Here is a 27,048-nt window from a genome sequence, read left to right as displayed (position 1 = left end):
GAATCCAACAATGTAGTCATAAGATAATTCACCACAACCAAGTAGGATTTATTCCAGGTTCAACATCTGAAAATCAATCAATGTAATCCAACACATCAACAAAAAGAAATATAAAAACCATATGATAATATCAATAGATGCTGAGGAATGCTTTCAACAAAGTACAACACCGATTTATGATAAAGGCCCTTGAAATTCTTGGGATACAAGAAACATACCTCTATATCATAAAGGCCATATATGACAAGCCCATAGCCAATAGCATTTTCTTTTTTTTTTTTTTTAATAGAGGCATGCTTTATTTATTTGTTTGCTGGTTTGTTTGTTTGTTTTGTTTATACATGCACTGGGTACAGTCAGAAGCGCGGGAGGGTGAGAGAATTCACCAGAGCCAGAGCAGGGAGCAGAGCAGGCAGAAGGATCGAAGTACACTGCTGAGGGGAGCAGCGGGCGGCAGGAGAGGTCTGCGAGCCATGTGGGACCCTCCTCTGGTGGCCGGGGAGCAGCCGGGGATCGAACCGGCGCCGCAGAGGCCGCGGGCAGCTTCGCAACCCAGCGCTCAACCGCTGTGCCACCGGGGAGGCCCCGCCAATAGCATTTTCAATGGTGAAAAGTTGAAAGCATTTCCATTAAGATCTGGAACAAGACAAGGATGTCCACTCTCACCTCTGCTTTTCAATATAATACTAGAAGTCCTAGTCAGAGCAATAAGACAAGACAAAGACATACAAGGAATCTAAATAGGGAAGGAAGAAGTTAAACTATAACTGTTTGCAGATGATATGATAATATACATAAAGAACCCCAAAAACTCCACAGAAAGAACTAATCAAACTAATCAGTTTAGTAAAGTAGTGGGATACAAAATCAACACACAAAAATCAGTAGCCTTCCTATACATAAACAATCAATCTGAAGAAGAAGAAATCAAGAAAACCATCCCTTTTTTTATTGAAACAAAAAAAATATCAAATACTTGGGAAACCTAACAAAAGAGGTAAAGGAGCTATACAAAGAAAACTACAAAACACTGTTAAAAGAAATAGAAGACACAAAGAAATGGAAAGACATTCCCTGCTCATGGATTGGAAGAATTAACATTATCAAAATGGCCATCCTACCGAAAGCAATTTACAGATTCAATGCTATTCCAATAAAAATTTCAATGACATTCTTCAAAGAAATAGAACAAATATTGAGTAAGTTCATATAGAGCCACCAAAAACCACGAATAGCCAAAGCTCCCCTGGAAAAAAAAAAAGAGAGAGAGAAGGGAATGGAGGTCTCACACTCCCAGACTTCAAACTTTACTACAAAGCCAAAATAATCAAAACTGCATGGTACTGGAACAAGAACAGACACACAGACCAATGGAACTGAATAGAAAATCCAGAAATAAACCCACAGATCACAGATTTATGGTCAACTAATCTTTGACAAAGGAGTAAAGAATACACAATGGAGCAAAGAAAGTTTGTTCAATAAATGGTGCTGGAAAAACTGGGTTGCTACATGCAAAAGAATGAAGCTTGACTACTACCTCACACCATGCACAAAACCAACTCAAAATGGATTAAAGAACTAGACATAAGACCTGAAACCATAAAATATATGGAAGGAAATATAGGCAAAACATTGCATGACATACACCTCAGTAACATCTTTAAAGACACATCACCCTAAGCAGTGATAGTGAAGGCAAAGACAATCAGTTGGGACTACATCAAATTAAAGAGCTTCTGCAGAGCAAAAGAGACAGTAACTAAAACAAAGAGACACCCCACTGATTGGGAGAAAAATTTGCTCAGAACACTAATGATAAAGAGCTGATGAGACTCAACAAAAACAAAGTAAATAATCCAGTCAAAAAATGGGCAGAAACTTCTCCAAAGAGGAAATGCAAATGGCCAACAGGCATATGAAAATATGTTCAGCATCACTTGCAATCAGGGAAATGCAAATCAAAAATACAGTGAGATACCATTTCACACCAGTGAGAATGGCACATATTAAAAAAACTAGCAACAACAAATGTTGGCGAGGATGTGGAGAAAAAGGAACTCTCCTGCACTGCTGCTGGGAGTGCAAACTGGTCCAACCACTATGGAAAGCTGTATGGAGATTCCCCAACCAGCTAAAGATGGACCTTCCATATGATCCAGCAATTCCACTCCTAGGTATCTACCCAAAGGACACAAAATCATTAATTCAAAAGGACACCTGCACCCCTATGTTTATAGCAGCATTATTTACAATAGCTAAGCTATGGAAACAACCCAAATGCCCAAAAATAGATGACTGGATCAAGAAGACGTGGTACATATACACAATGGAATATTACTCAGCAATCAAAAAAAGATAAACTAACGCAATTTGCAGCAACATGGATGGAGCTGGAAGGGATCATGTTCAGTGAAATAAGCCAGAAAGAAAAAGAAAAATACCAGATGGTCTCACTCATAGCAGGAATTTAGAAAAACCTAAATAAGGAACCAGGAAAAAACCTAATTATAATAAAATCAAAATCAACAAGCAACTCTAAACCAGAGACACACTATGGGGGTGAGGGGGGAGGAGGAAGCAGGATCAAAACAAGGGGGGTGGAATTGTATGGGGACTATAACCAAGATGAAAATGCATACATTGCACAAAAATGAAAAATGATGTAAAAAATGTATAAAATTTTTTAAGAAGTGCAGAAAGTTAGGACAGCAAGGAGCCAATATAGAAAGCAATGAAAAATTCTGGAGTCACTCTGTTCTGAGTTGGTTCAGATTTCTGTCTCTGCTGCTTACTAGCTGAAAATAAAAAAATAAATAAATAAATAAATAAATAAATAAATAGATAAATAAATAAATAGTGGATCTTCCACACAAAGAAAAACAATGCAGTCATTAAAAATAACACTGCACCACCATGTTAATTAATATGTGACATTCTGATTAATGAATAAAGTGGGTTTCAAAGTAATAGATATAGTACAGCAGCATTTGTGTGTTTCATAAAGTGTATGCATGTACTTAGATTATTGGGGGGAAATCTGAAAAGATATGCAATAATGTTTAGTGCATGTTTTTATTATATTGAAAGTAGGATTGCAGATCACCTAAATTTTTTATTTTTACTAATCTGCAATTTAAGTTTCTTCAAATTGAATATAAATTATTACTGGCTCTGCATTTTAAAAAGCAGTATGTGACATTTTTAAGGCATCCACTTCTAAAATATAAATGTTTGAAAGTAAATCACTAGGGAATAAAAAAAAGGAATAAAGTCATTATTTTAGCACCTGAAAAACAGTTTGGCTGACCAACGAGTTATTAGACCACAATCAGTTTCTCTCTAAACTCTTTAGTCATATCGTTCCATGGAATTCTGGCATTTAGTTTTGTGAACAAATAAGATGCTGATTTTTTTCATTTTAGATAATTTGTGATTTCTGACTGCATGTATTTAACATTTTTATTTATTCTTTATATTTTAAAATGCAACAGAATACACATGTATTTAGAGGTGTGTATTGTATTTTTTTTAATCATTACTGATAACTTCTCGTCTAAAGTCAGATTTCTAGTCCAGAGAACTTTTCTTTAAATTCATTTTTTTTAATTGCCTGCTCTCTTTAGTAGAATCATTGCCATCCATAAACTCTTTTCCTCAAATCTGTTCTCCATATCCTTTACTATTTTACTCAGGTTGCCATTTCTTCCACCTTTTTGCTGATTTCTGGGTAAATTCACAAGCATTTCTGGTGAAAATTGTAAGATCAAAAGAGTTATCTGCTCATCACTGATTCCATAACATTTTTAATTCTGTAATTATGTTTTCCTTTGAAAGCCATATTTGCTGCCCTTTTCATAGGCACAACAGCCTCTCAAATCTTGTTTTAAAAACAAATAAGGGATTATCTCCAGTTTCCACCTGCTTCTTGAAATAAGATCTTTCACAAAGAAACATTACCTTCTTCCCCAGATTAATTCCCATTCTAAGATCTGCCAAATATCCAGTCATTTTCTCTTTTTTACTTATCTTTAAAAAATATAGCTCAATATGGGGAGTTAAGGTGGATTTGCAGTGTAGATGTCCTTCCTCAAATCTTCTAATCACAGATGAAAGAAGTAACCTTGCTGTGAGTTTTCTCTTCCCAACAGCCTCCTTTCTTGGTCATAATGTTTTATGCTCTTAATATACTGACTAGTTACATTAAATAAGATTTTTCTATCAATGTTAAAAAGTTGTGTTTGTTGAGTTTGGGTTGTGGGTTTTTTGTTTCTTTTTTTTAAAGATTTATTTATTGATACAAAATCTGGGGTACAGGCCAGATGTGTGGGAGGGTGAGAGGATTCACCAGAGATAGAGCGAGTGGGGAACAGAACAGGCAGACTGAAGAAATACACTGCTGAGGGGAGCAGCGGGCGCAACAGGAGAGGACTGCTTGCCATGTGGGATTCTCGCTGGCCAGCCGGGATCGAACCCATGCTGCAGGGGCTGTGGACAACTTCACAGCGCAGTGTTCAACTGCCTGTGCCACCAGGGGAGGCCCTGGGTTGTGTTTTTTTGTTGTTGTTGTTTTGTGTGTGTGTGTGTGGTGGTCTCTTTTAGATTAAGAATGCTTTCAAAAACTAGACTTGTTTTCTGTAACAGCAATGGAATTAGCAAAGAAACTCACCCATAAAACCACCCAGCCTAAGAGCCCTTTACAGGAAGATTCTATAATACACTTTTAATTCTATCACTGCTATGTTTAGTATTTCTGCTTTTTCAATCTCTTAATTTATATTTTAAGAAAAATGTATTTCATAATAACTTTAATAAGATGTAATTATACATCATCTTTCATATTTTAAAAGTTTTGCTTCCTCTATTTTTATTCCAAAATATGTGCTCAATGAGATTATTTATCCTTTCTGCTTTTTATTAATTAACTTTTGCTCATATTTTTATTTTTTGTCTGGTTTTTTAAGTTGATTTAAATGTATATTTTCTGACTTGAATACTTAGTCCAATTATTTTCATTTTTCTTTTTTTTTTTTTAAAGATTTATTTATTTATTTATACAAGCACTGGGTACAGTCAGAAGCGCGGGAGGGTGAGAGAATTTACTAGAGCCAGAGCAGGAAGCAGAACAGGCAGACTGACGAAATACACTGCTGAGGGGAGCAGCGGGCAGCAGGAGAGATCTGCGTGCCATGTGGGACCCTCGCCCAGAGGTCAGGGATCCAAACGGCGGCGCTGCAGACGCTGCGGGCAGCTTCGCAACCCAGCGCTCAACTGCTGTGCCACCCAGGAGGCCCCATTTTCATTTTTCAAACAGTGAAAACATCTAACATTTAAATCCACATTGTCTTCATTGCAGTAACACTAATATAAAAGTACCCTAACATTCTTTACCTTTAAAATAATCTAACTCTATAAATTTTTCCATGACTCAAGTAGGTACATAGAAAAATTTTAAAGACCAAGCTATATGGAGTTGCATTCACTCTCTCACTCTCTTCATTCTCCCTCGCTCCCTCCCTTCCTTTCTTTCTCATAAAAAGCAAATACTACAGCATACAACAAAGTTTATAGATTAACCTGGGAGTCATTTTCCTTTTAATAGAAAAGTTTGCCATCTATGTAAATTGTCATTTATACACATGTATTACTATATTTGATCTTGTTCAGTCATTTGGTTTCATACTTTCTTGCTTTTATTGTTTCCTCTTTATACTGTTTTTGCTTTGCAGATGGTTTTGTTGACTATTTTCTTTGGTAATTTAGAAGATAAATATGTTTTATTCCATTCTATAAATAGTAATATGAAAGTTTTTAAAAACCATTCTCCTTATTGCTTTTACCATAATATGACACTTATCAACATAATGTCAATAATAGAATTCATTCCTTACTTTCACTTCTAGGAATAAGACACTTGTCACTTTCTATCTTCATCTTTCCTTGCTAGCTTTTCTCTCACTAAGCAGGGGTTGGTAACCTGTGCCTTTTATATATAGATCAGTCTTTCTCAATGTGAGCAGAGGGCACCTGGCAATCCCTGAGACACTTTCAAGAGCTCCATGAGGTCAAGACTATGTATATAAATATACATTTATTCATGTGGTATTTATTCATTTATTCATGGACTTAGATATTGGAGCTCATTTAATGGAAATATTTGTTTTTTAAAGACAACTTCCTTGTCTTAGTGGGCATTTCTGAGTACATGACTTACTCATTGCAATAGGATCCTTTCTTTTTCTTATAGTAATCCTTTTCAGGATACATACTCATAGCAACCAATGAGGTTTAGTGAAGTGGGGCTTGCGTTTCTTCGAATCACAAAATCACTTTGTAATTCCCATGAATTTTCTTTTTTGACTTCTCAGAAGGGAAAAGCTATGGTTATCAGTGTGATTTATCATTTCATTCATTTACTCAGCAAATACTTCTGAACACTTACTTTATGGCAAGTGCTGTGCCAGAGATACAACAATGGCCCCACCCTCAACTCTGGTAGTCCATGGGGCAGTCAGAGAAGTAAAGGCCCATGTAAATACAGTAGCAGATGCTGCAGTGTCACAAAGTCCACAGTGCTAGGAGAGAACAAAGAAAGGGCGTGCTTAACCTGGGGTCATGAAGTGTCCCACTAACCAAGTAAGTAAACACTGAATCCTAGAGGTTAAGTCTGACTCAAACATCGTGTAGGGAGGAGAAGCAAAGCAGTATGCAGGGTTTAGTGAAAGAAAGAATTCCAGGTAGAGGCAACAGTTTGTTCTGAAAGAGAGATTGTATGTATCCTTAAGAAACTGAATTTTGAAAAGATAATCACTAACATTCATTAAGCACCTTTGGTGATTTAGGCACTCTGCCAAAAAATGTAAATACCTTATCTCATTTCATCCTCATAACAGCTCAATGATGTAGGTTAACTGTCCAAGATTCCCCAGCTAGTAAACGGCATAACCAGAATCTGAAATCAAGGAAGTGTGACTTTGCAGCTCACTCATTCACCACTATATATCATCCTGCCTCTCTGAAAAAACTCAGTATGGTTAAATAATGTGTGTGTATATAAAGGGGTGGAGTGAGGTCAGTGTGGCGTGTGTGGGGGGAGGGGGTATGATGGAGGAGGTGTGGGGCTGTGATATAGTTTATGTGGTGTGTGTGGTATAGTGTGTTGTGGTGTGCATGTGTGTGTGGTATATGTGGTATGGTGTAATATATGTGGTGTGCTATAGTGCATGTGTGTTGTGGTGTGGGGTTGAGTATTTGGTGCTGCATGATGTGGTGTAGTATGTTATGTGCAGTGTGATGTGGTACAGGGTGTGGTGAGGGTATGTGATATAATGTGTGTGGTGTGTGTGGTGTGGTATATGTGGTGTGTTGGGTATGGTGTGTGTTGTGGTATGTTTGGTGTGGGGTGGTGCAGTGTGGTGTATATGTGTGTTGTGCTGTGCTGTGCTGTGTTGCGCTGTGCTGTGCTGTAGTGGGTGGGGCAGGTTGGGAAGAAGGGAAGAAGTACCAAGCCAGCTGAAGAGTTTAGAGTACCCTAACAACAAAGAAGAATAAAACCTGGAACAGGAAAACTTGAAGCAACAGGTGGTCATGGTGAATTGTGGACGGTCTCCCCAAGGAAGGTGAATTTCCAGCAATGAGACAGAAGCAGAATGCAGATAAAAATTTTAAGCCAGACCTAAAGTCCTTGGTGATTATGGAAGAGTGACCAGGAGGTTCAAGAGAAGGAGAGAAGTATGTGGCCTGATATGTATTTATCAAAATGGTATTTGAAAGGACAGAAGAGGGAAGTGGTCCGGAAGTGAGGATGATGAGCAGGGGAGCCCTCACCCCACCTCCTGGTCCTAAGGGGAATAATTGTCAGAATAAGAAGGGGAAAAATGGCCTTCATTTGCAAAAGAATACAGAGAACACAGGTTGTTAGGGGCCAGCCACAGTTTGAGTAAGGCTAGAAGTAGAAGGAACATTCCTAAAAAACTAAAGATAGGTGGAAGTTTACTTGCAGGAGTTCAAAGCAGAGCAGGGAAGTTTAAGAGGAAAGTTCAAGAGGCTAGGTTAGCTAATGGGATAAATCCAGAAGTAGGAAGATAAGAATCAATTTGGAGCAAGCTGGACGTGGTGTGAGCAAGGGGGTTCTGTTGGCCCACAAATGATTCTGTTCTAAGGTTACTGTGCTGAATGAATTCCTCATTGTTTGTCTTGATGACCCTAGCTATGTAGCAGTTCTCTTTGCTATCCTGGGCAAAATCCTATTTATTTTATCCTATTCTGCCCTAGTATTCCCAGCTTCACCATGTGAACCACTGCACCTTTCTGAGGTTGTATATCACAATCTCACAATACCAGTCACTTACCATTCCAGCTAGTCAGAGAAATTTACTGACCCTGGCTAAGCTTCTTCCTCAGTTTGGGGTTTCCATTCCCAAAGATCCCTGTCTGTGGAAATTCCTGACTATCCTTGTAAGTTGTGTGTACTTGGTAGTCCTATGTAACAACCATCACACCCTATCATCTGTACTACCACCCTACCACCACCACCACCATCATGGATACCCTCATCACAGAAGAGTATGAAAATCACGAACTATGTTAACTTGACATATATTGTACTATAAATGTTCTTTTTAAGAATCCGCTATAGAGATGTTGGACATCACTGTGGTCACTGATCATCAGTGAATAACCCTCTTGGTGATGGGCAATTTTTGTGCCTAACAGGAAAATTAAGAAAATGTAAGCTTTGGTTTCAGTTTTCTTATATATTACCCAAATAAAGTCCATATCTTACTTCTCTTTAAAGAGTGTATATGGAAACTTAACTTGGACCTGGCACTATGTTTTAGCTCTCATTTCCAACGTTATTCCTTCTCTTTGGAAAACAGTGAGGTCCCCCCACCCCACAGCACCTTATAATTAAATTTTCACCAACCCAGTCCAGTTTGGTCGGGCTCTAGGTGTCACTGGGGATGACAACATGGTACGATGCTCCGTTTTCAACTCCTCACTAGAGGAGGGAACTCACTGAAAGGTGGGGAGTCTGGAATACCCTCATGGAAGAGGTGACATTTGATCTGAGTGTTGAGGAAGGACAGGGGTTAGACAAGAGGAGAAGGTGATGGCAATCACAAGTAGATCTTAAGGAGTTATTTGCAAGTGGTGCTATCTTCCCATGGTATAAAGTATCTTAGACATAACCAGGAAACCATGACCATTACTACTAAGAGTTAGAAAACCTGGGTTCTAGTTCTGGCTTTGCCTCTAACATACCATTTAACCTAAGTAAGTCTCTACCTCTCTATGGGCCTCATTTGTAGAAAGGGAGTTTTGAACTACATCACTTGCAATGTCCCAAGAGTCGAAGGTAAAAACCAGCCCATTTCTTGTTATTTCACAGGCACAATCAATTAACAAAGGAAAAACTCATGAAATTTCCCAAGTAAAATGCCAAACAACGTTGATTCTTTACTCCTACTTAAAAATTATTTTTTATATATTATTTTATTTTGTATAATTCTTACATCATTTTTCATTTTTGCATAAAGTATGCATTTTCATTTTGGTTTATGTAAAAAATATTATCTGCCAAACAACCCATATGGTAGGTTACTGAGGTGTTAAAAATCAACAATGTACCAGTAATAAATCCACAAAGATTAGAATTGCCACTACCAAATAAGGAGAGACAGATTCTGCAGATGCTACAGATGCGTAGACTAAATAACAATAGACTCCTGTCTGTATTTCACAAATGTTAAGGCCTTTAATCTCCAGAGCCCATCTCATGGCCCTTTTATCAACGCCTTTAACCAGTGTAGTCTTGCATTTTGTTGAGAATTCCACAGGGAGTTTAACAATAGATCAGATTCATTCTGTTCCAAGTTTAATGATGTAGAAAATCTAACTACAAGAGGAAAGCTTACAGCTGTCATTGACAAACCGTCTGGTTCCTTCCATTGTCCAACCTCTAAGTCCTGATATCTGTGAGATCTTCATAGACATATATTATGAAAAAATGGTAAATTAAAATCTTCAATATTGAGGTAAATCTCTGCTCCGTGGAAATGCTCCTCTTGCAGGAGGAAATGGAGGGTTTATTTGTGAGGAAAAGAAAACCAGGATTAGATGTTCCTAGACTGTTGCAAATTGTAAAAATTGAAGTGCATCTTCACCCTTACTTCTGTCCTCTCCTCCTTTGCACTCTTAAAGAGCCCTATATCTGGATACACATTTTATGCCTCCATTACCTTTCTCCATCAGTAGTAAGATTTATTTTTCTGAAAATATTAGAAATGAATTTAGTTCTACCCATAAAATAAGTTTGCCTGTAGACAAAAGGGAGTAGTTGAAGACTCCTGATTAGGAATTTTCTTATTGTAATGCTTTAATTCTACTTCTCCATTCCACAACAACTTCAGATTGCTTCCATATTTTCCCTTCCGGGTAATTTGATCTCCATTTAATTCTTGGAAGGAACCCTTCAGACAAAGGTAATCACATTGACATAGGAGGCTCAGGCAAACAGTCTGTGATAGGGAGTGTTGATCAGTGAGATTGGTTCCATAAACAAGATTATCAAAGACTCCACAGATCAGCCAGTGGGTAGGGTTCTGATCCTTCATTAGGCAATTTTAAGTGGTCTTTGGAGTATTCCTCAACCAGGAGGTGTCACTGTTGGAACACATATGACAAGTGTGTAGGACTCTGGGACTCCCGTCTCTACTAGATGAGTGAAAGGATAGAAGAGCCTCAGTTGTTGGATATAGTTGGCTCAATTTTTCTAAGCCTAGAAAGCTGAACCCCATAGCTACTTTACCCAGCACTAGAGTCACTAGATCCATTGAGAACACTTGAAAATTGTATTAAAATGTTCCCTTCTCCCATTTCTGAGCATCTCTGTCTTTCTCCACCATTCTTCTAAGTTAATGATGTTTATGATGATAATGATAACATACACCGGAGCACCATAATGAGTTGCAAACATAAGTTTGAAGGTTAAAGCTAGTGGTATTGCATTCTGTGTCACAAGGGGGAGGTAAAGTTTTCACTATATTACACTTTGCAGATATTGCATATTTTGCAAATTGAAGGTCTGTGGCAACTCTGCATCAAATAACTCTATCAGCACTATTTTTCCAGCAGTTTGTCCTCCCTTTATGTTTCACACCTTGGTAATTCTTACAATATCTCAATTTTTTTCATTTTCATTTTATCTGTTATGGATGTGTGATCAGTGATCTTTGACATTAATTATATTATATGGGGGCACCATTAACTGTCTGATACAGACAATGAACCCAATGGATAAATGTTGGTATACGTTCCAACTGCTCCACCGACTAGCATTCCTCCACCTCTCTCCCTCTCCTTGCGCCTCTCTATTCCCTGAGACATATCAGTATTGAAATCAGGCCAGTTTATAACCCTATGATGGGCTGTAAGTGTTCAAGTGAAATTAATAGTCACACGTCTTTCACTTTAAATTAAAAATTAGAAATGATTAAGCTTAGTGAGGAAGACATATTGGAAGCCAATATAGGTCAAAAGCTAGGCCTCTTGTGCTAAATAGTTAGCCAAGCTGAGAATGCAAAGAAAACATTCTTGAAGGAAATTTAAAGCACTATTCTAGTGAACAAATGATAAAGCAAGCAAAACAGCCTTATTTCTGATATATAGAAAGTTTGAGTGGTCTTGATTGAGCAAATCAGTTGTAACATTTCCTTAAGCCAAAGTCTATTCCAGAGCAAAGCCCTAACTCTCTTCAATTCTATATGAAGTCTGAAAAGGTAAAGATACAGAAGAAATGCTTGAAGCTAGAAGAGATTAGTTCATAAGGTTTAAGGAAAGAAGATCACCATGATATCAAAGTGCAAGGTGAAGTGATAAGTGCTAAAGTGGAAGTTGCAGCAAATTACTCAAAATATTCAACGAAGATCATGGATAAAGGTGGTTACACTAAACAAGATTTTCAATGTATGTGAAATGGCTTATTTTGGCAGACAATATTATCTAGGACTTTAATAGCTAGAGAGATATCAATAATTATCTTCAAAGCTACAAAGGACAGGTTAACTGTCCTGTTAGAAGTTAAAGCAATTGGTGATTTTAATTTGAAGCCAATGCTTATTTACCATTCCAAAAATCCTAGGCCCTTTTAGGAATGATGCTAAATCTACTCTGCCCATGCTCTACAAATGGAAAAACAAAGCTTGGATGACAGTACATCTGTTTACAAAATGATTAAGAGAACATCTTAAATCCACTGTTGAGATCTGAAGAAAAAAATTGCTAAAGAAAAAAATTGTTTTCAAAACATCACTGTTCATTAACAATGTACCTGGTTACCCAAGAGCTCTGATGGAGATCATGTCTGCTAAAATAATACCCATTCTGAAGCTCACGGATCAAGGATTAATTCTGATGTTCTAGTTTTATGATTTAAGAAATATATTTTCTAAGATTAAGCTGCTATAGGCAGTGATTCCTCTAGACAAAGTCAACTGAAAAACCTTTTGGAAAGGTTCACCATTCTAAATGCCATGAAGAAAATTCATGGGAGGAGATCAAAATATTGTCAGCATTAATAGAAGTTTGGAAGAAATTGATTCCAACCCTCATGGATGACCTGTAAGGATTCAAGACTCCCATGAATAAAGTAATTATGAATATAGTAGAAATAATAAGAGAACTAGAATTAGAGGTAGAGCAAGACATGTGATTGAACTGCTGCAATTTCATGGTAAACTTGAATGGATGAGAAGTTGCTTCTTATAGATGAACAAAGAAAGTGGGTTCTTGAGATGGAATCTACTCCTTGTGAAGATGCTGTGAACACTGTTGAAATGACAACAAAGGATTTAGAATAGTACATAAACTTAGTAGACAAAGCAGCAGCAAGGTTTGAGAGGACTGACTCCAATTTTGAAAGAAATTCTACTCTGGGTAAAACACTATCCAAAATCATCTTTCATGAAAGGAAGAATCAAATGATGCTGCAAAGTTCATTGTTGTCTTATTTTAAGAAATTGCCACATTCTCTAAACTTCAGCAACCATCTCGCAGCTGTCAACACTGAGACAAGACCCTCCACTAGCAAATAAGTTATGATTTGTTGTTTTGCATTTATTAGCAGTATTTTTTAAATAGAGGCATGCCCTTTTTTTTTACATATAGTGCTATTATTACACACTTAAAAAAAACCACGGTATGGTGCAAACATAGCTTTTATATGCACTGGGAAAACCTAAATATTTATGCAATTTGCTTTATTGTGATATTCACGTCATTGTGCTATTCTGGAACTGAAACCCCAGTATTTCTGATGTTTGCCTTTATTTGAGGTTTGGAGAAGGATGGGAAGAGGGTCAGGAAGCAGCAAGGCTTGGCAGTGTGTAGGGTAAGGTGACTCAGAGTGGGGGTTTTGAGTTGTTTGCTACAGTATGTGTGATGTAAACCTCTCTCCTATTACCCTGTAAAATCATCAGGGTATGTGTCTAGGTAGGTGGGTGGATGGGCATTTTTCTGAGAGAATGGTGAGGTGTGCTGAGTTCTGCATCAAGTTTGAGTTGGAACAAAAACAAACACCATGTATGGAGTGTTCATTTTGCAAGATGAAAAAAGTTCTGGAGATGGATGCTAGTGACAGCTATATAACAAAATGAATGTTTTTAATACACCTGAGCTCTATACTTAAGAATGGTTGAGATGGTAAATACCAATACTATGCCGTATGTACTTTACCACAATAAAAAAAATTTAAACACCACACACAGATATTATATTCATTTCATCATTTAAATTTTCCCCAACAGTTCTGAAGTAGGTATTATAGCCCTTATGTAATTTGTAAACTGAGGAATGCAGAACTTATGTAACCTGTCCACTGTCATCCACTAGTGAGTGAAGAACTTCTTCCTATGCCATCATCAAGGAACCCCCAAGGGTACAGGCCAGCCCACACAGGAGACAGTTGTCAGAGCCAAGCGAGAAAATGCAAATAGATTCCTCTTCTTGAGTTCTGAAGCACAATTGTGAGTTTACCTAAGACTATTTATTGTGCCCGTGTCTCTCATTCATGGCCAAATGTGTGTAAACAAAATCTAAGACAAAGGGTGGTGTTGGGAGAGAAAAGGACACACATTTTGAAGTACAGACTCCATATAGAACCCTGTCTCATTCACAGAGTCACTTAGACAAGGTATTTTTTTAAAAATATCAGTTCTATTAGTTTCCTCATCTGCATAATGGATATAATAGAACCTCCCTGGATGAGAGGACTGGAATCAATTCAGCAAGCACTTGTGAATGGGAATTGTCCCTGTTATTATTGAACAGGAACCCTGTTGTCAAACTGCTTATGAACTCTTAGAACGTGAAATCTGGGGAATTTGAATATCATCAATTCCTTATTGTAAAATGAAGAGTGAGGTCCGGAGTGTTTGGGTAATTTCTCAAGATCACGGCTGAGTAACGGCAGTCAGGAGTAGAAGCCCAGTGGGCAATTACTTTTCCACCTCCAAGCACATCAGAAATGGAAGATTACAAGACAAAATTCTATCAAAGGCCAAAATACATGGGATAAAACAATTTCTTCCATGAGCGATCAGGAAGAGGCTGAATTGATGCAAACCAGAACCAGGAAAGAAGGTTGGGACTTGATTGAAACTTGAAGGGAGAGAGGAATGTTATAGACAGGGGGATGCCCATGTTATGCTGACTTTCTAGCAAAGGAAGACAAAAAAGACAGCAGATAAATAATAAATAAATGATATACCATGTTAGAAGGTGAAAAGTGCAATGGGGAAAAAAGAAAAAGCAGAATAGGGGAATAGGGGAATGGGAACTCAGGAGTGGGGAAGGAGTAGCTCGCACTTTGCAGTGGGATAATCTGATAGGGTCTCTGAGAAGTGAACTTTGAGCAGATCTGAATGAGGCAGGGAGCACATATGTTTTAGCAAATGCAGGTGATAAGTCCTCACATTTTCCTGTTACCAAAATGATGCAATATAGACAATAAAATGAATGAATGATGATGATGATGATGATAATTTTGATGAACATGAGGATGGTGATGGCCTGCCATGTTTGGTGCATTTATTTCAAGGCAGGCAGTGTGCTGTACTTTCTAGAATTGTATTTCTTTTGATATTCATAGAATTGTACTGTCTAGAATTGTATTTCTTTTGATATTCATAAAACCCTTAGTGTACCATGGAATGGTGGTGGTGACAAAGCCAAGCCTTTAAACCCAGGTTTCCCTTCACTGCTTCCAGCTTCTACATAAAAATTTAACCTCTCTTGGCCTCTCCTAATCTATCAGCTAAGGCTCTAACAATCTCTGCCCCCAGTAAGGTGTCCACATAGTCATACATTTCAACTCTCTAAAAAACTTGCCAAAGCAAGACCTTCTACATATGATTTCCTTTGACGAAAGGACTCCACTTATGTTTTTAAATTTTGAAACAATTGTCCTAGTATCTATGCTCTTTCTCCCTCCCTCTCTCTCTCTCTCTCTCTCTCTCTCTCTCTCTTTTCTGGTGGCGGTAGGGGGGAGGGGTTATACTATGTTTCCCCTGACACACCATCCTCTGTCCCCTTGTCCCCTTCCTTCCCTCCTCCCTCTTACCCCCAGCTGAGGTTTGTTGATATCCAGTTGTTTTTGAAAGTTACATGAATGTCCAATATTTGTTATCATTCTTTGTTCTGCATTCCCTTCATTTTGTTAAAAATGGCTGAACTGCATCCTTTCTTATGGCTGTGTACTATTCCATGGTGTGTATGTATCACATCTTCTTGATCCATTCCTCCACTAAAGGAGATTCATAGTGTTTGCATGCCTAGCCATTGTAAGTAATGCTGCTGCAAATATTGTAGAACATATGGGTTTTTCTGTTGAAAAAAATCCTCAACATTCTCTCAAGCACTTGTTTGGGGGTTCTTTACAATATGTGCCATTCTCACAGGTGCTTGTCCATTATAATTTTAATCAGCATCTCTCTGATTAGGAGTGACATGTCTTTTGACCTTCTGAATGTCTCTTTTGTGAACTGTCTTTCCATATCTGCTGTCCTTTTGTTAATTGGATTATTTTGTTGTTGTTAATTGTATGAGTTTTTCATATTCCTTGGATATTAATCCCTTATCAATTATACATTATATAAATATTTTTTCCCATTTGGTAGGGTATCTATGTAATTGTCTTATATTTTCTTTTGCTGTATAGAAACTTCTAACTTGAGGTATTGCCAATTGTTTATTTTTGTTTTTAAGTCCCTTGCCACAGGGGTTGAGTTACCAAAAATATCTTTAATGTAGACACTATAGAATGTATAGCCAAATTTTTCATCTACATATTTTATTGTTGCAGGTATTATATCTAAATATGTAATCCATGTGGAATTTATTTTTTGTTTATGGTGTTAACAAGTTACCCAACTTCATCCTTTTATGTGTGTGTGGCTTTCCAACTTTCCTAGCACCATTTACTAGAGAGACTGGTCATGGATGTTTTATCATAGATTAGGCACTGGTATATGCATGGGCTTATTTCTGGACTTTAATTCTGTTCCACTGGTCCATTTATCTATTTTTGTGTCAATACCTTGTTGCTTTTTGTGCTGTTGCTTTATTAGTAAAGTCTGAAGTCAAGTCACAGGATCCTTCATTTCTTACCTTTTGTCTAAGGTTTCTTTTGTAACTTGAGGCCTTTTGTGGTAGCTTTAAGTGTGATATTGTTTATTTGGGATTTTTCTTGCCCTTTAATGTGGACCTGTATTACAATTACCTTCCCCCTTAAGACCATTTTTGTTGTATCCCAGTGACTCTAGTAACTTATGTCATCATTTTTGTTCATCCCAAGGTATTTTAATTTCTGCTTTGATTTCCTCTTTTATCCCATTGTTGTTAAGCAGCAAGTTGTTTAGTCTTCACGTTTTGATAGTTTTTCCTGTTTTCTTCCTTATAGTTGGTTTCTAGTTTTATGGCATTGTGGTCAGAGAAGGTACTAGCTATAATTTCAGCCTTTGTGGTTTTACTGACAATTGGCTTTTGCCCCAAGATATGGTCTATCCTTGAAGAAGTCCCTTGGGCACCTTAAAAAAAAAATGTGTATGTAGCAGTTTTGAGGTGGAGTGCTCTATAGATGTCTGTTAGACCTATTTGGTCTAGCTCCTCCTATAGAGCTGTTGTTTCCCTAGTTATACTTTGTCCTGTTGATCTGTTCATTGTTGTAAGTGGGGTATTAAGATTCCCTAGTGTTATTTGTTGTTTTCATATCTCTCTTATGTATCTCAGTGCACCATCATCTGGCACATATGTATTTATGTGTTATTTCTTTTTGTTGTACTAGACCCTAATATATAGTCACAATATAGTGTCTTTCTTAATCTCTTTTTACCTTTCTTAATTGAAAGTCTACCTTGTCAGGTGTAAGTATAGCTGTTCCTGATTTTAGGGGTCACCATGTGTGCATGTAACTATCTTCCAACCTTTATTGGTAAGGTGAGTTTATTGGTGAGTTTATTGGTAAGGTAAGGTGCCTTTATTGTTAAGGTGAGTTTCTTACAAACAGCAGAAGGCTGGATTTTGTTATGAAATTCATTCAGCCAGCCCTTCTGCATCTTTTGACTGGTGAGTTATTATTGAGATATAACTGTTTATTGCCTTCTTGTTATGTTTTTCGTTTCTTTTTTTGGTTTGTCTTGTCTTTTTCAATTTTTTGAGGGCTTCCTATTATAGTTTGTTTAGGTTCCACTTCCACTGTCTTATATGTTACTTCTATTATTTTTTGTTTGAGGATTCTATTGGATTAGTATATGACAGACTACTGAGGCTATGTAGTGACCCATTGATATGACCCATTGGAGGGGCTGGTCTTTGGCTGGTTCTATTGGGCCACATTGTTTTTTTCCTCCTTCTTCTTTTCCCTGTTAAGTAATTGAGGTATTGTTTGCCTCAATATTCATTGTTCTCTTGCTTTATAATGACCCTTTTAGGATTTCTTTCATATGCAGCTTGGTGTTGATAAATTCTTTTAGTTTTTGCTTTTCAGTAAAGCTCCTTTTCTATTTTGATTGTCAGTCTTGCTGAGTAGAGATTATGAGCTGGAAGTCTTTTTCTTGAAGTGCTCTGAATATCTCTTTCCAGTCCCTTCACGCTTGTAATGTTTCTGTTGAAAAATCTGCTGATGATCTGATTGGCTCCCTTATAGGGTAACCTTTTTCCTGTTGCTATTTTTAGTATTCTGTCCTTATCATTGGCTCCCAACAGTTTTACTATTATGCGTCTTGGCATAAGTCTACCTGGTATTATTTTGTTTGGAACTCTTTTGGCCTATTGGATGACAACTTCTGGAATATTTCCCAAAGTGAGATGATTTTCAATGATTACTTCTTTAACTAGATTTTCTATGCCTTTCTTTTTTACTTCTCCTTCTGGATTCCCCATAATATGGAAATTATTTCTCTATAGGTTCACCCAGAGAGCTCTTACACTGTTTTCATTTTTCAATTCTTTTTTTCTTGATTTTGTTCTTTTTTCCAGTATTGTGTTTTCAAGTTCATTAATTCTCCCCATTTCCTCTGTCTACTACTAAGGTCCTGAGTTACATTTTTTCAAATCAGTTACTATGTTTCTTAACGCCATCATTTCTAAATGTAGGTGCCTCTTGTTTTCATTATCTTTATTCTGTTGTTTTTTTTTTTTAAATCCTCCATTGTTTTCTTTATGTTCCACCAGCATTGCCAAGAATCTTGTTCTGAATTCCCCTTCTGTCATGCTCTGCAATTCCACTGGTTTCAAGGTTTTTTTGTTCTGGCATTTATACTGTGTTCTTCTGTCTCCTCATTTTTAATTTTGCATGTGTTTTAGTAAGGACAGATTTTCAACTGTTGCTTTTGCAGTTGGTGAGGTAGTCAGGGGACTGATATAAGCAAAGGGTAGGCTTAAAAGAGAACCAGGGCAATAGGCATGAAAGGATCACTCCAATAAACTCAGAAATTTGAAATTCCTGTTATAAAGCATTTCCTTTGTGGGAGTTAGTAATTGTTTTAGATATCTAAGCCTAGGATAGGGGGTGGCAGATGTTTCAGATAAATCTCCCTCACTTCAGTAGAAGTCTCTTCTATAAGGAAGTCCAGCTGTTCTGAACCAGTGCAGACTACAGCTATTCTGTGTGAAGAACCTCAGATTCAAGCCAGTGGTCCTCACTCTATGCCCTCACCTCTGTAGCTCCCCTGCAATGCACCTTCTGTCCTGGGTGCCTGCTTATGCACCCCCTTATATGCTGCAGTGCCAAGTTTTAGAACCCCATTGTTGGCAAGTGTCCCAGTGAAGCTCTGTAGGCAGCCACTCCTCCCTTTTGTGGGTTTTACTGCTCTTTTATTACTTTAAACAAAGTTCACTTAGAGTATCAATCAGGCTGATACTTCTATTGTGTATGCTGATAATTAGTTTTTCCCTCAGAGGGCTTTGGCTTTGTTTTGCATGAGTTTTGTTGTATATGTCGTATGAGCCTGATGAGTCTGAGTCTGTTGTCTTCACTCTGCGGCCACCTTGCCAGACTCCCATATCTATGCTCTCTTACATGCCATCAGATTCCCTCACACAGAAGCACTGCTTCTCAAAAGGGGACTCTTAAATAGCCAGTATTTCACAGTCATATCAATGGTTTGCCTTTCTGCTTTCAGAGAGGAAATCAAGGGTGGAGCAAAAGAATGGTACTAGGACGAAAACATAAGTGTTCAAGCCAGATAAAATTTTGGAGCATAGTCCTGACAGAGAAGAGGTCTAGTGTATACATAGTGAAGGGATGGCATTCCAGGAGAGAAAAGAGCCAATGCAAAATACAAGGGCAGAGGTGTTCTTGGCACATTCAAGAAACAAAAAGAAAGTCAGCATCGCCAGAATGTAGGTGACAGGGTCAGAGAAGGCAATTGCATGGACTTCGGCCTCATAGAGAAGTGGCATAGTCATATTACATTTCAACAAGATAACTTGGAATGCAGTGTTAAAATAGGGAAGTGAAGGCAGAAGCAGAGAGATGTGGCAGAATTCTGGCAAAAGAGAACAAGTGGCTTAGGCCAATATGCTGCCAGGGGAAATGGTGACAAATGCTCTGCCTCTTGATATATCATTGAAGGGAGAGCAAGCAGATTTTGCTAATGATAAATCTGGCATTTATGCAAAAGACAAGTCATGGTATATCTGTTACATGGAATCATGGTAGCTGTGATCTCTAGGACGTGAAGAGCTCTCTAACTAGTGGCCTCAGCTGAAACTCTATTCCCAGCCCCTACCCTATGTTCTAGGCCAAAGAGAGGGGCATATGATGAGCCTGTGCTGTCTTACAAGGGTGCGTTAAAACTAGAAACTACTATAATCAGTTGGAAAAGTGCCTCCCTCTGCCCTGAGAGCTTGATGCTCTCCATGGATGCTGCCAGACTAACAGGAAGATGTGGGCAGCATAGAGAAAGTGAGGGAAGTTGCTGAAAGCAGCTAAAGCAGGTGAGATAAAAGGAACAGAAAAATATATTACATTCTGAAAGGATATCTCAGGGAGTGAGGAGAAGTATCTCAGCCAAGGAAATGGAGAAGGAAGTTGGGATACAAGGTTTGGGGTCAGGAAAGCTACCATAAATCATATCTTTTTCATGAGCCTAACTTGTAACTGACCCACCTAAATACCACCACCCCTCACACTGGCAACTAGGGTCTACATAGTTGGGAGTCTCCATCTGATATAAGGAAGAGGGACAAGGGAATGTCCCCCCTGCCATGTGACCAGCCCTTCCACCAGTGCTGTTTGGACTATTCTTGGAAGCAATGGAACAAACATATGTATGACTTCATTCAGTAAATATTTATTGAGTCTGTAGCCCTAGAGATACAACAGCAAACAAAGCAAACATTATCCTCCTCCTCCTCCAGGTGCTTAAAATCAAGTGGCTAAAGCACACATCAAATAAATAAGCACACAACAATATAAATCATATATCTTAAACTGTAATGGGCACTTCAAAAGAGGAATCCAGGACACCTTGAGAAGAAATTATTTTTTTTAAAGATTTATTTATTTATACAAGAACCGGGATACAGGCCAGACATGTGGGAGGGTGAGAGGATTCACCAGAAACAGAGTGGGGAACAGAACAGGCAGACGGACTGAAATACACTGCTGAGGGGAGCAGTGGGCAAGACATGAGAGGTCTGCTGCGCCATGTGGGTACCTCACCAGCCAGTGGGGATCAAACCAAGCTGCAGAGGCTGCGGACAGCTTCACAGCTCTCTTCAACCGCCTGCGCCACCAGGGAGCCCCTTGAGAAGAAATTAAAAGGAAGTTTCCAGGAAGATGCCTGGAGGGGATCAACTTTGGGTAAGAGTTGGTGTGTGAAGATGGAGGGAAGGGGGACTTATTCCAAGCAGAGTACTGAGAGAGAGACCCTGAGGCTGGAGACAGGAAGAGCTGAAAGAAGACAGACCCAAAGTGTGCAAGGGGGCCTATAGGACATACAAGAAAAAGTGGCCTGAGATGTGGTTGCAGAAAAGGGTAGGGGCAGCATCTATCTATCTATCTATCTATCTATCTATCTATCTATCTATCTATCTATCTATCACCAAATTGGTAGTTTGGAGAGTCAGGCTGCAGACGCAAACGACAACCACAAGACAGAGGTCAGGTAAAGGAGCAAAGACTGTGTTGTGATGGGACTGCGGTGAGGGTAGTCCATCCGATCACAGAAGACCGCCTCCCTTAGAAGAACTCAAAAAAAAGTTTTTTTAATCCTGAATGCCTACCTCTGGGAATCAAGTTTTCTATCAGCGAGTTGTTCTCTAAGTAACTCCATGGAGCACTTTGCCAGACACCACAAATAGTAACTAGGCAACTTGAATTGTGAACCTGCCTGAACTGTGACAGATGTAAAGTGTAATTACATCTAATGTAATGTGTCAAAAATATTTCAGTTCCTTGAGGGAGATAGACTAGTTACTTTCCAGGTCTCAGCAAGGGAAAAGTGACTAGGAATGGCAAGGAGGAGAACAGAAGTCCAGTAATTCACTGTTTCAAATGGAAAGTGTTGGAAGAATCAGTGACAAACCTATAGAGCGGGAAGTGTTGACTAGCAGAAAAAAGGAGTTTAATCACAGATCTCTGTATGAAGTTGTTTGGGACAGCCCTAAAAAAGAATCCCTAAAGGGCTTCTTTAAGCAAGGGTTTTAATTAGTTTTTATTTGAATTTTCTTTTCTACAGTTTTTCTCAAAAGAAAAACCCTGTCAAATGTGTGTGGTGAATGATAATTGTTCTTTGCAACTATCTATTAACAGCATCTTTCAAATCTCTCAGAGAGATAAACATTGTTCTGCAGAGGAAGATTTGCTAAGGCTTGTCCTTGGTAGTCATTAGCAAAGAGCTACTGGGATCGCTTTCCTGGATCTATGACCCAGTCATACTTTATCAATCTACCTGGTGCTGCCCAAGAGAAATATTATGTGAACTAAAGTGCAAGGCACATATGTTCTTTTAAATTTTCAAGCACATTTTAAAAAAGTGAAAAAAAAGGTGAAATTGGTTGTAATAGTATATATTAAGCCTAGTATATACATAGTGTTATTTCAACATATAAGTAATACAAAAATTATTAATGAGATATTTTATTTTCTTTGGATGTGGGAGTGTGTGTGTGCGTGTGTGTGTGTGTGCGTGTGTGTGTGTGTGTATACTGTCTTCAAAATCCAGTGTGTATTTTATACTTATAGCACAGCTTGATTCCAGCTAGCCACATTTCAAGACTCATCAGCTACATGTGGCTAATGACTACCATATTGGACAGAATGAGTCTGGACAGTGATGATTTCTTCTACCACACTACACTGAAGATTTTCATAGGTTGCATGTTACATTGACAATGACTGCCTGTTGCATACTGAATTAATAGCTTCCTCCCCTGGGAGAGATGACTCAAAGAGTACTGAATCTGCCACTGCCATCACAAACTCAAACACCTTTTGAAACTTCCCTATTTCCGATCAATTTTCTTCCTTTTGGCCCCCATTTGCAGTCAGTCATTTAGTTTTATTTATTCATCCTTCGAAGCATCTCTTGGATCTGTCCTTTACTGACCAGGGCCTTTCCCTCACATGTGGGCCCTTGAAATGGTGATCTCATTCCCTCAAACTCAGGCACAATTCGTCTTGGGAAGGCTGTGCAATGGACCAGATGCATGACACTCCCCAATGTGGTTCATTCATTTATTCATTCAGCAAATAGTTATTGAGTATTCACTGTGTGTCATGTCCTGTGCTTAGCCCTGAGACTAATTCACACTATATAAAACTGGCATGATAAATCTCCAAGAGAGATGGCTTAGTTTAGTGATAAAAAATTTAAAACTTAATTTTAGCAGATACCAACAAAAAAAAATGTATCATGGAGTAGAATATAAAATTTGCATGAACTTTCAAGATGAAACAAGAGGCTTCTGCACTTGATACGGGTAACTTAGGGCTATGTCCTAGGATTCCCTAGAGGATACAGGTTCCCAGTCCTCTGCTGCAAAAAGCAACTTTGATCAAAAAGCATAAGAAGACTGATTGTTGCTTCTCCTCCCTTTCCCCTCTCCTCAACCCAAACAACATAGAACTGTCAGGATGACAATTCAGTTTCATAGTCACTTGCTGTTTAACTGAAGGGTTCTTGATCTCCAGGAGGTTCTATTTTTAGGGAGCCCAAAACTGTTAGTTCACTATAAATTCTCAGTGGGGTTGTGCCAACTAGTTATACCTCCACACAGCAGGTTCTCTAACATGCGTGTGTGTGCTAAATGTGTTAGTAAAGATTTCCAGAGGTGATCAGAAAAGGGAAATGACTTTACAGAATGAAGAAATCTGAGAAGCCTCCATGGAGGAAGTGGGTTTCAGTAAAAGGTGAAGTAAAGGTTAGGAATTTAGCCACGGAGGAGTGGGATAGTATGAAAAGAATATGGCTAGGGCTAAAGGGAATCAACAATGACTGACATCAGCCAGTCACCCTCATCACCTCCAGGACTTTCCTCAACCATTCATGTGCCTTGGACTTCTTTCCCATCCTAGAAAGAGACTTGGAGGCAAAATTCAAAACCCACCGCCTGAGGGGAGTCCTCCCTGATGCTTGCAGTTAATTGCAGTAAGAAGTAGATTCCTCCCAATATTAATATCCCAGAGTTCAAGGAATAGACATGTAACAACCTTTCACAAGCTTGGAAAAGATGAACATGCTCTGGTGTTGCAATCTGTGAGCAGATCAGCTTAATTACTTCAAAATCAGCTTCCAACAAACATCTCAGCATCTTGTGATGCAGCAAGCTGTCCCGGGTGATACAGCTGCTAAGAAATTTTTGGCTTCCCCCCTTCTCCCAGTGACTGCAGCACTTGGGCCTGCTGCTAATCTTTAGAGGTCAGAGATAAGAGTGCAGCCTGCATGTAATGTCTAAATATTTAAAAGCTATAAATAAAGCTCACAAAACTATAAATTGTAATCTCTACCCTCTTATCTTGAAAAAATATGCCTTAATACTGACCAAAAGACTGAACGTGAACTTTTAATTCTTGGAGTTCCTTATGGGAATATGCCTTGAAGGATAACCCAGTCCCATCTCTCAGCTTGGCCTGCTTTCTTCCCCACCATAGCCTCTGCACCTTACCCAGAGAGCTCACACATGTGACATCCCAGTCTCTGCATTTAAGTTCTTCCCATAACCAGTTCCCATAGGCAGCTTCCCCTGGAGCACCCACAGGCAAACAGGCAGCACTGTCCACACTGGGGGAAATTGATCCAAAGAAAGAGGCCCATGGAAGTCCTAGAAGTGAGCTTTAGGCAATTCCAGGGTCCCAAGTACAGTGGCATGATGAACAGGGGTCACCTGAGGGCATATATCCTTGCTCTGCGGGGATGGGACTGCTCTTGAAAGGATGGTAACCCCCTGTTGCCTGGATATAAGGGAGGGGCTGGCTGCACTAATATGCTTCTCTTTACACAGTTTCACACCATTTATTTTACAGTCTTATTCTGTGTCCTGAGTTTACATCATGTTTCTCTACTCAATTATGATTTCTCCCAGGACAGACTTGGCTCTTCTTTTGTATTCCTCCTCGCACCTGCAGCATGATTGATTGAGAAACAGATGCATTGATTGATGTGCCCATTGTTCTCTCAAGCAATCTGCCATGTGGCCTGGAATCGTGGCAATTTTCCAGTTGGTGCTATGAACATCATCCTTCCCTGACTACTGCTAATCTATCCATTCTCATACAATTGCTTCTATTTTCTTATCATGCTCTGGCTTCTCTACTCCCACTTTTCCTCATTCAGAAATTATGACTTAGGAAGTACACTTTTCTGTGTGTGCTAAGCCATCAACCAACTGAATTAAGAAATCAACAACAATAATACCTGGTGCCTCGTTCTTTTTCACTTTCCTAAGTACTTTCACATCATTTTTTTAATTTTTTTTTTAGATTTATTTATTTATTTATTTATTTATACAAGAACTGGGATACAGGCCAGATGCGCGGGACGGTGAGAGGATTCACCAGAGACAGAGCAGGGAACAGAACAGACAGACTGACAAAATACATTGCTAAGGGGAACAGCGGGCGAGACAGGAGAGGTCTGCTACTCCATGTGGGACCCTCGCCGGCTGGCCAGGATCAAATCAGCACTGCAGAGACTGCGGATAGCTTTACAGCTCTGTGCTCAAACACCTGCGCCACCAGGGGAGGCCCATTTGTTTTTATAGACCCTCACAACAGCTCTAAGGGGTACAGAATGCTCCTATCAGTCCAGTCTTAAGCATAAAGGAGTAAAACATATTCAAGCTCTCAGGGTGGGTGAATAGAAGAAGAGTCATAATTGAAGCAATGATCCTGTGTCCTTGACACTGGAGTGTCTTTCTCCCTAAACCAAGGGACAGCTCTAGACACCAATCAGCTTCCTGAGTCAGCTAATAATGCTTTTTTGATGGTGGGTAATTCCATATATTTCCAAAATTCTAAGTTAGAAAGACTATAAAATGTATCTATAACTGGCCCTGTGGACCAGAAATTATGCAACTACTCAAAGTCCAAATGAATAGCTGTTTCTGGGTGTATTGGAGGTGATACAGGCACTCCAGGGTGCTGTGTGTAGGCACCGGGGTTTTCATGTATGTGCTCTGTGTGTGTTAGCCTTTTGGGAACTTGTTCTTTTTCCAGGATGGAATGACTAAGCGCTACATTTTTCTTCCCCAGAACATTCAGAGACATTCAATGTTCCAGCCATTTGAAATGTGCATTACACTCTTATATTTATACCAACTTAATTAGAAAGTTCTAATTGCGTTTCGATTTCTAATTTCAGTAAGAATTAGCCTTGCCCCAATCTTAATATCCTGAAGTATCCGCAATAGACATGTAACAATCTTTTTCAAGATTAGAGAGTAACTACTTTCTCTGATGCTGTGATCCATGGACACATTGGCTTAATTACTTCTAAACTAGTTCTGACAACCTTCACTGCACCTCAGGCTGCTTTAACTTGCCCCACATGATACAGCTGCCTTTGGTCTTTCTTGCCTCCAGACCAAACACCACCATGGGATCTGTCTTCCAACTGGTTGCTACAATTGTGCCATCTTCCTGAAGAATAATCTCTCAGAGAGGATGGATGGAAATCACTAATTTCCAGAGTGAGACAAAAATGTATTTGGACTAGAAGCACACTCTGGACTTTTCCTGAGATGTAAATGAATCTCATTGAAACACAGAAGGTGAGCTGGGGACCTTCCAGAAAAAGAATAAGTATAAAACATATAAAAACAAGGAGGCAGAAAATCACAAGGTATTTTTGGCAACAGGCTGTCCACAATGACCAGAGATATGACCAGCACCACAGGTATAAAGGTGAAGTGAGAGATGAAGCAGGAAAGAGACGTAGGACAGGTCAGGACCAGCAGTGGAGGGCAGGAAGGACAGGTTGGGTGGCAGCACTGGCTAAAGTGCCTAACTTAACATATGAACTTTAATCAATGGAAAGTAACCTAATT

At 38.8% G+C, this 27,048-nt stretch overlaps 1 protein-coding gene and 1 long non-coding RNA gene across 2 annotated transcripts in view; one reads left to right on the top strand and one right to left on the bottom strand.

The window, feature by feature from the left end:
• Positions 1 to 27,048, top strand: part of TACR1 (tachykinin receptor 1) — a 143,182-nt gene that overhangs the window by 91,594 nt on the left and 24,540 nt on the right. The gene's annotated exons all lie outside the window — the stretch shown is intronic.
• The window catches only part of LOC119259110 (uncharacterized), a 159,796-nt gene that overhangs the window by 125,963 nt on the left and 6,785 nt on the right, over positions 1 to 27,048 (bottom strand). Inside the window, exon 3 of the long non-coding RNA XR_005128403.2 lies at positions 6,443 to 6,575. This is a non-coding gene — a long non-coding RNA (uncharacterized LOC119259110). The remainder of the gene's footprint in view (positions 1 to 6,442; positions 6,576 to 27,048) is intronic.

This window comes from Talpa occidentalis, unplaced genomic scaffold (assembly GCF_014898055.3).
Source record: "Talpa occidentalis isolate TD23 unplaced genomic scaffold, MPIMG_talOcc4v2.1 talOcc4.5, whole genome shotgun sequence".
In the NCBI taxonomy this organism is placed as follows: domain Eukaryota; kingdom Metazoa; phylum Chordata; class Mammalia; order Eulipotyphla; family Talpidae; genus Talpa; species Talpa occidentalis.
This window is presented reverse-complemented; position numbering and strand designations above follow the sequence as displayed.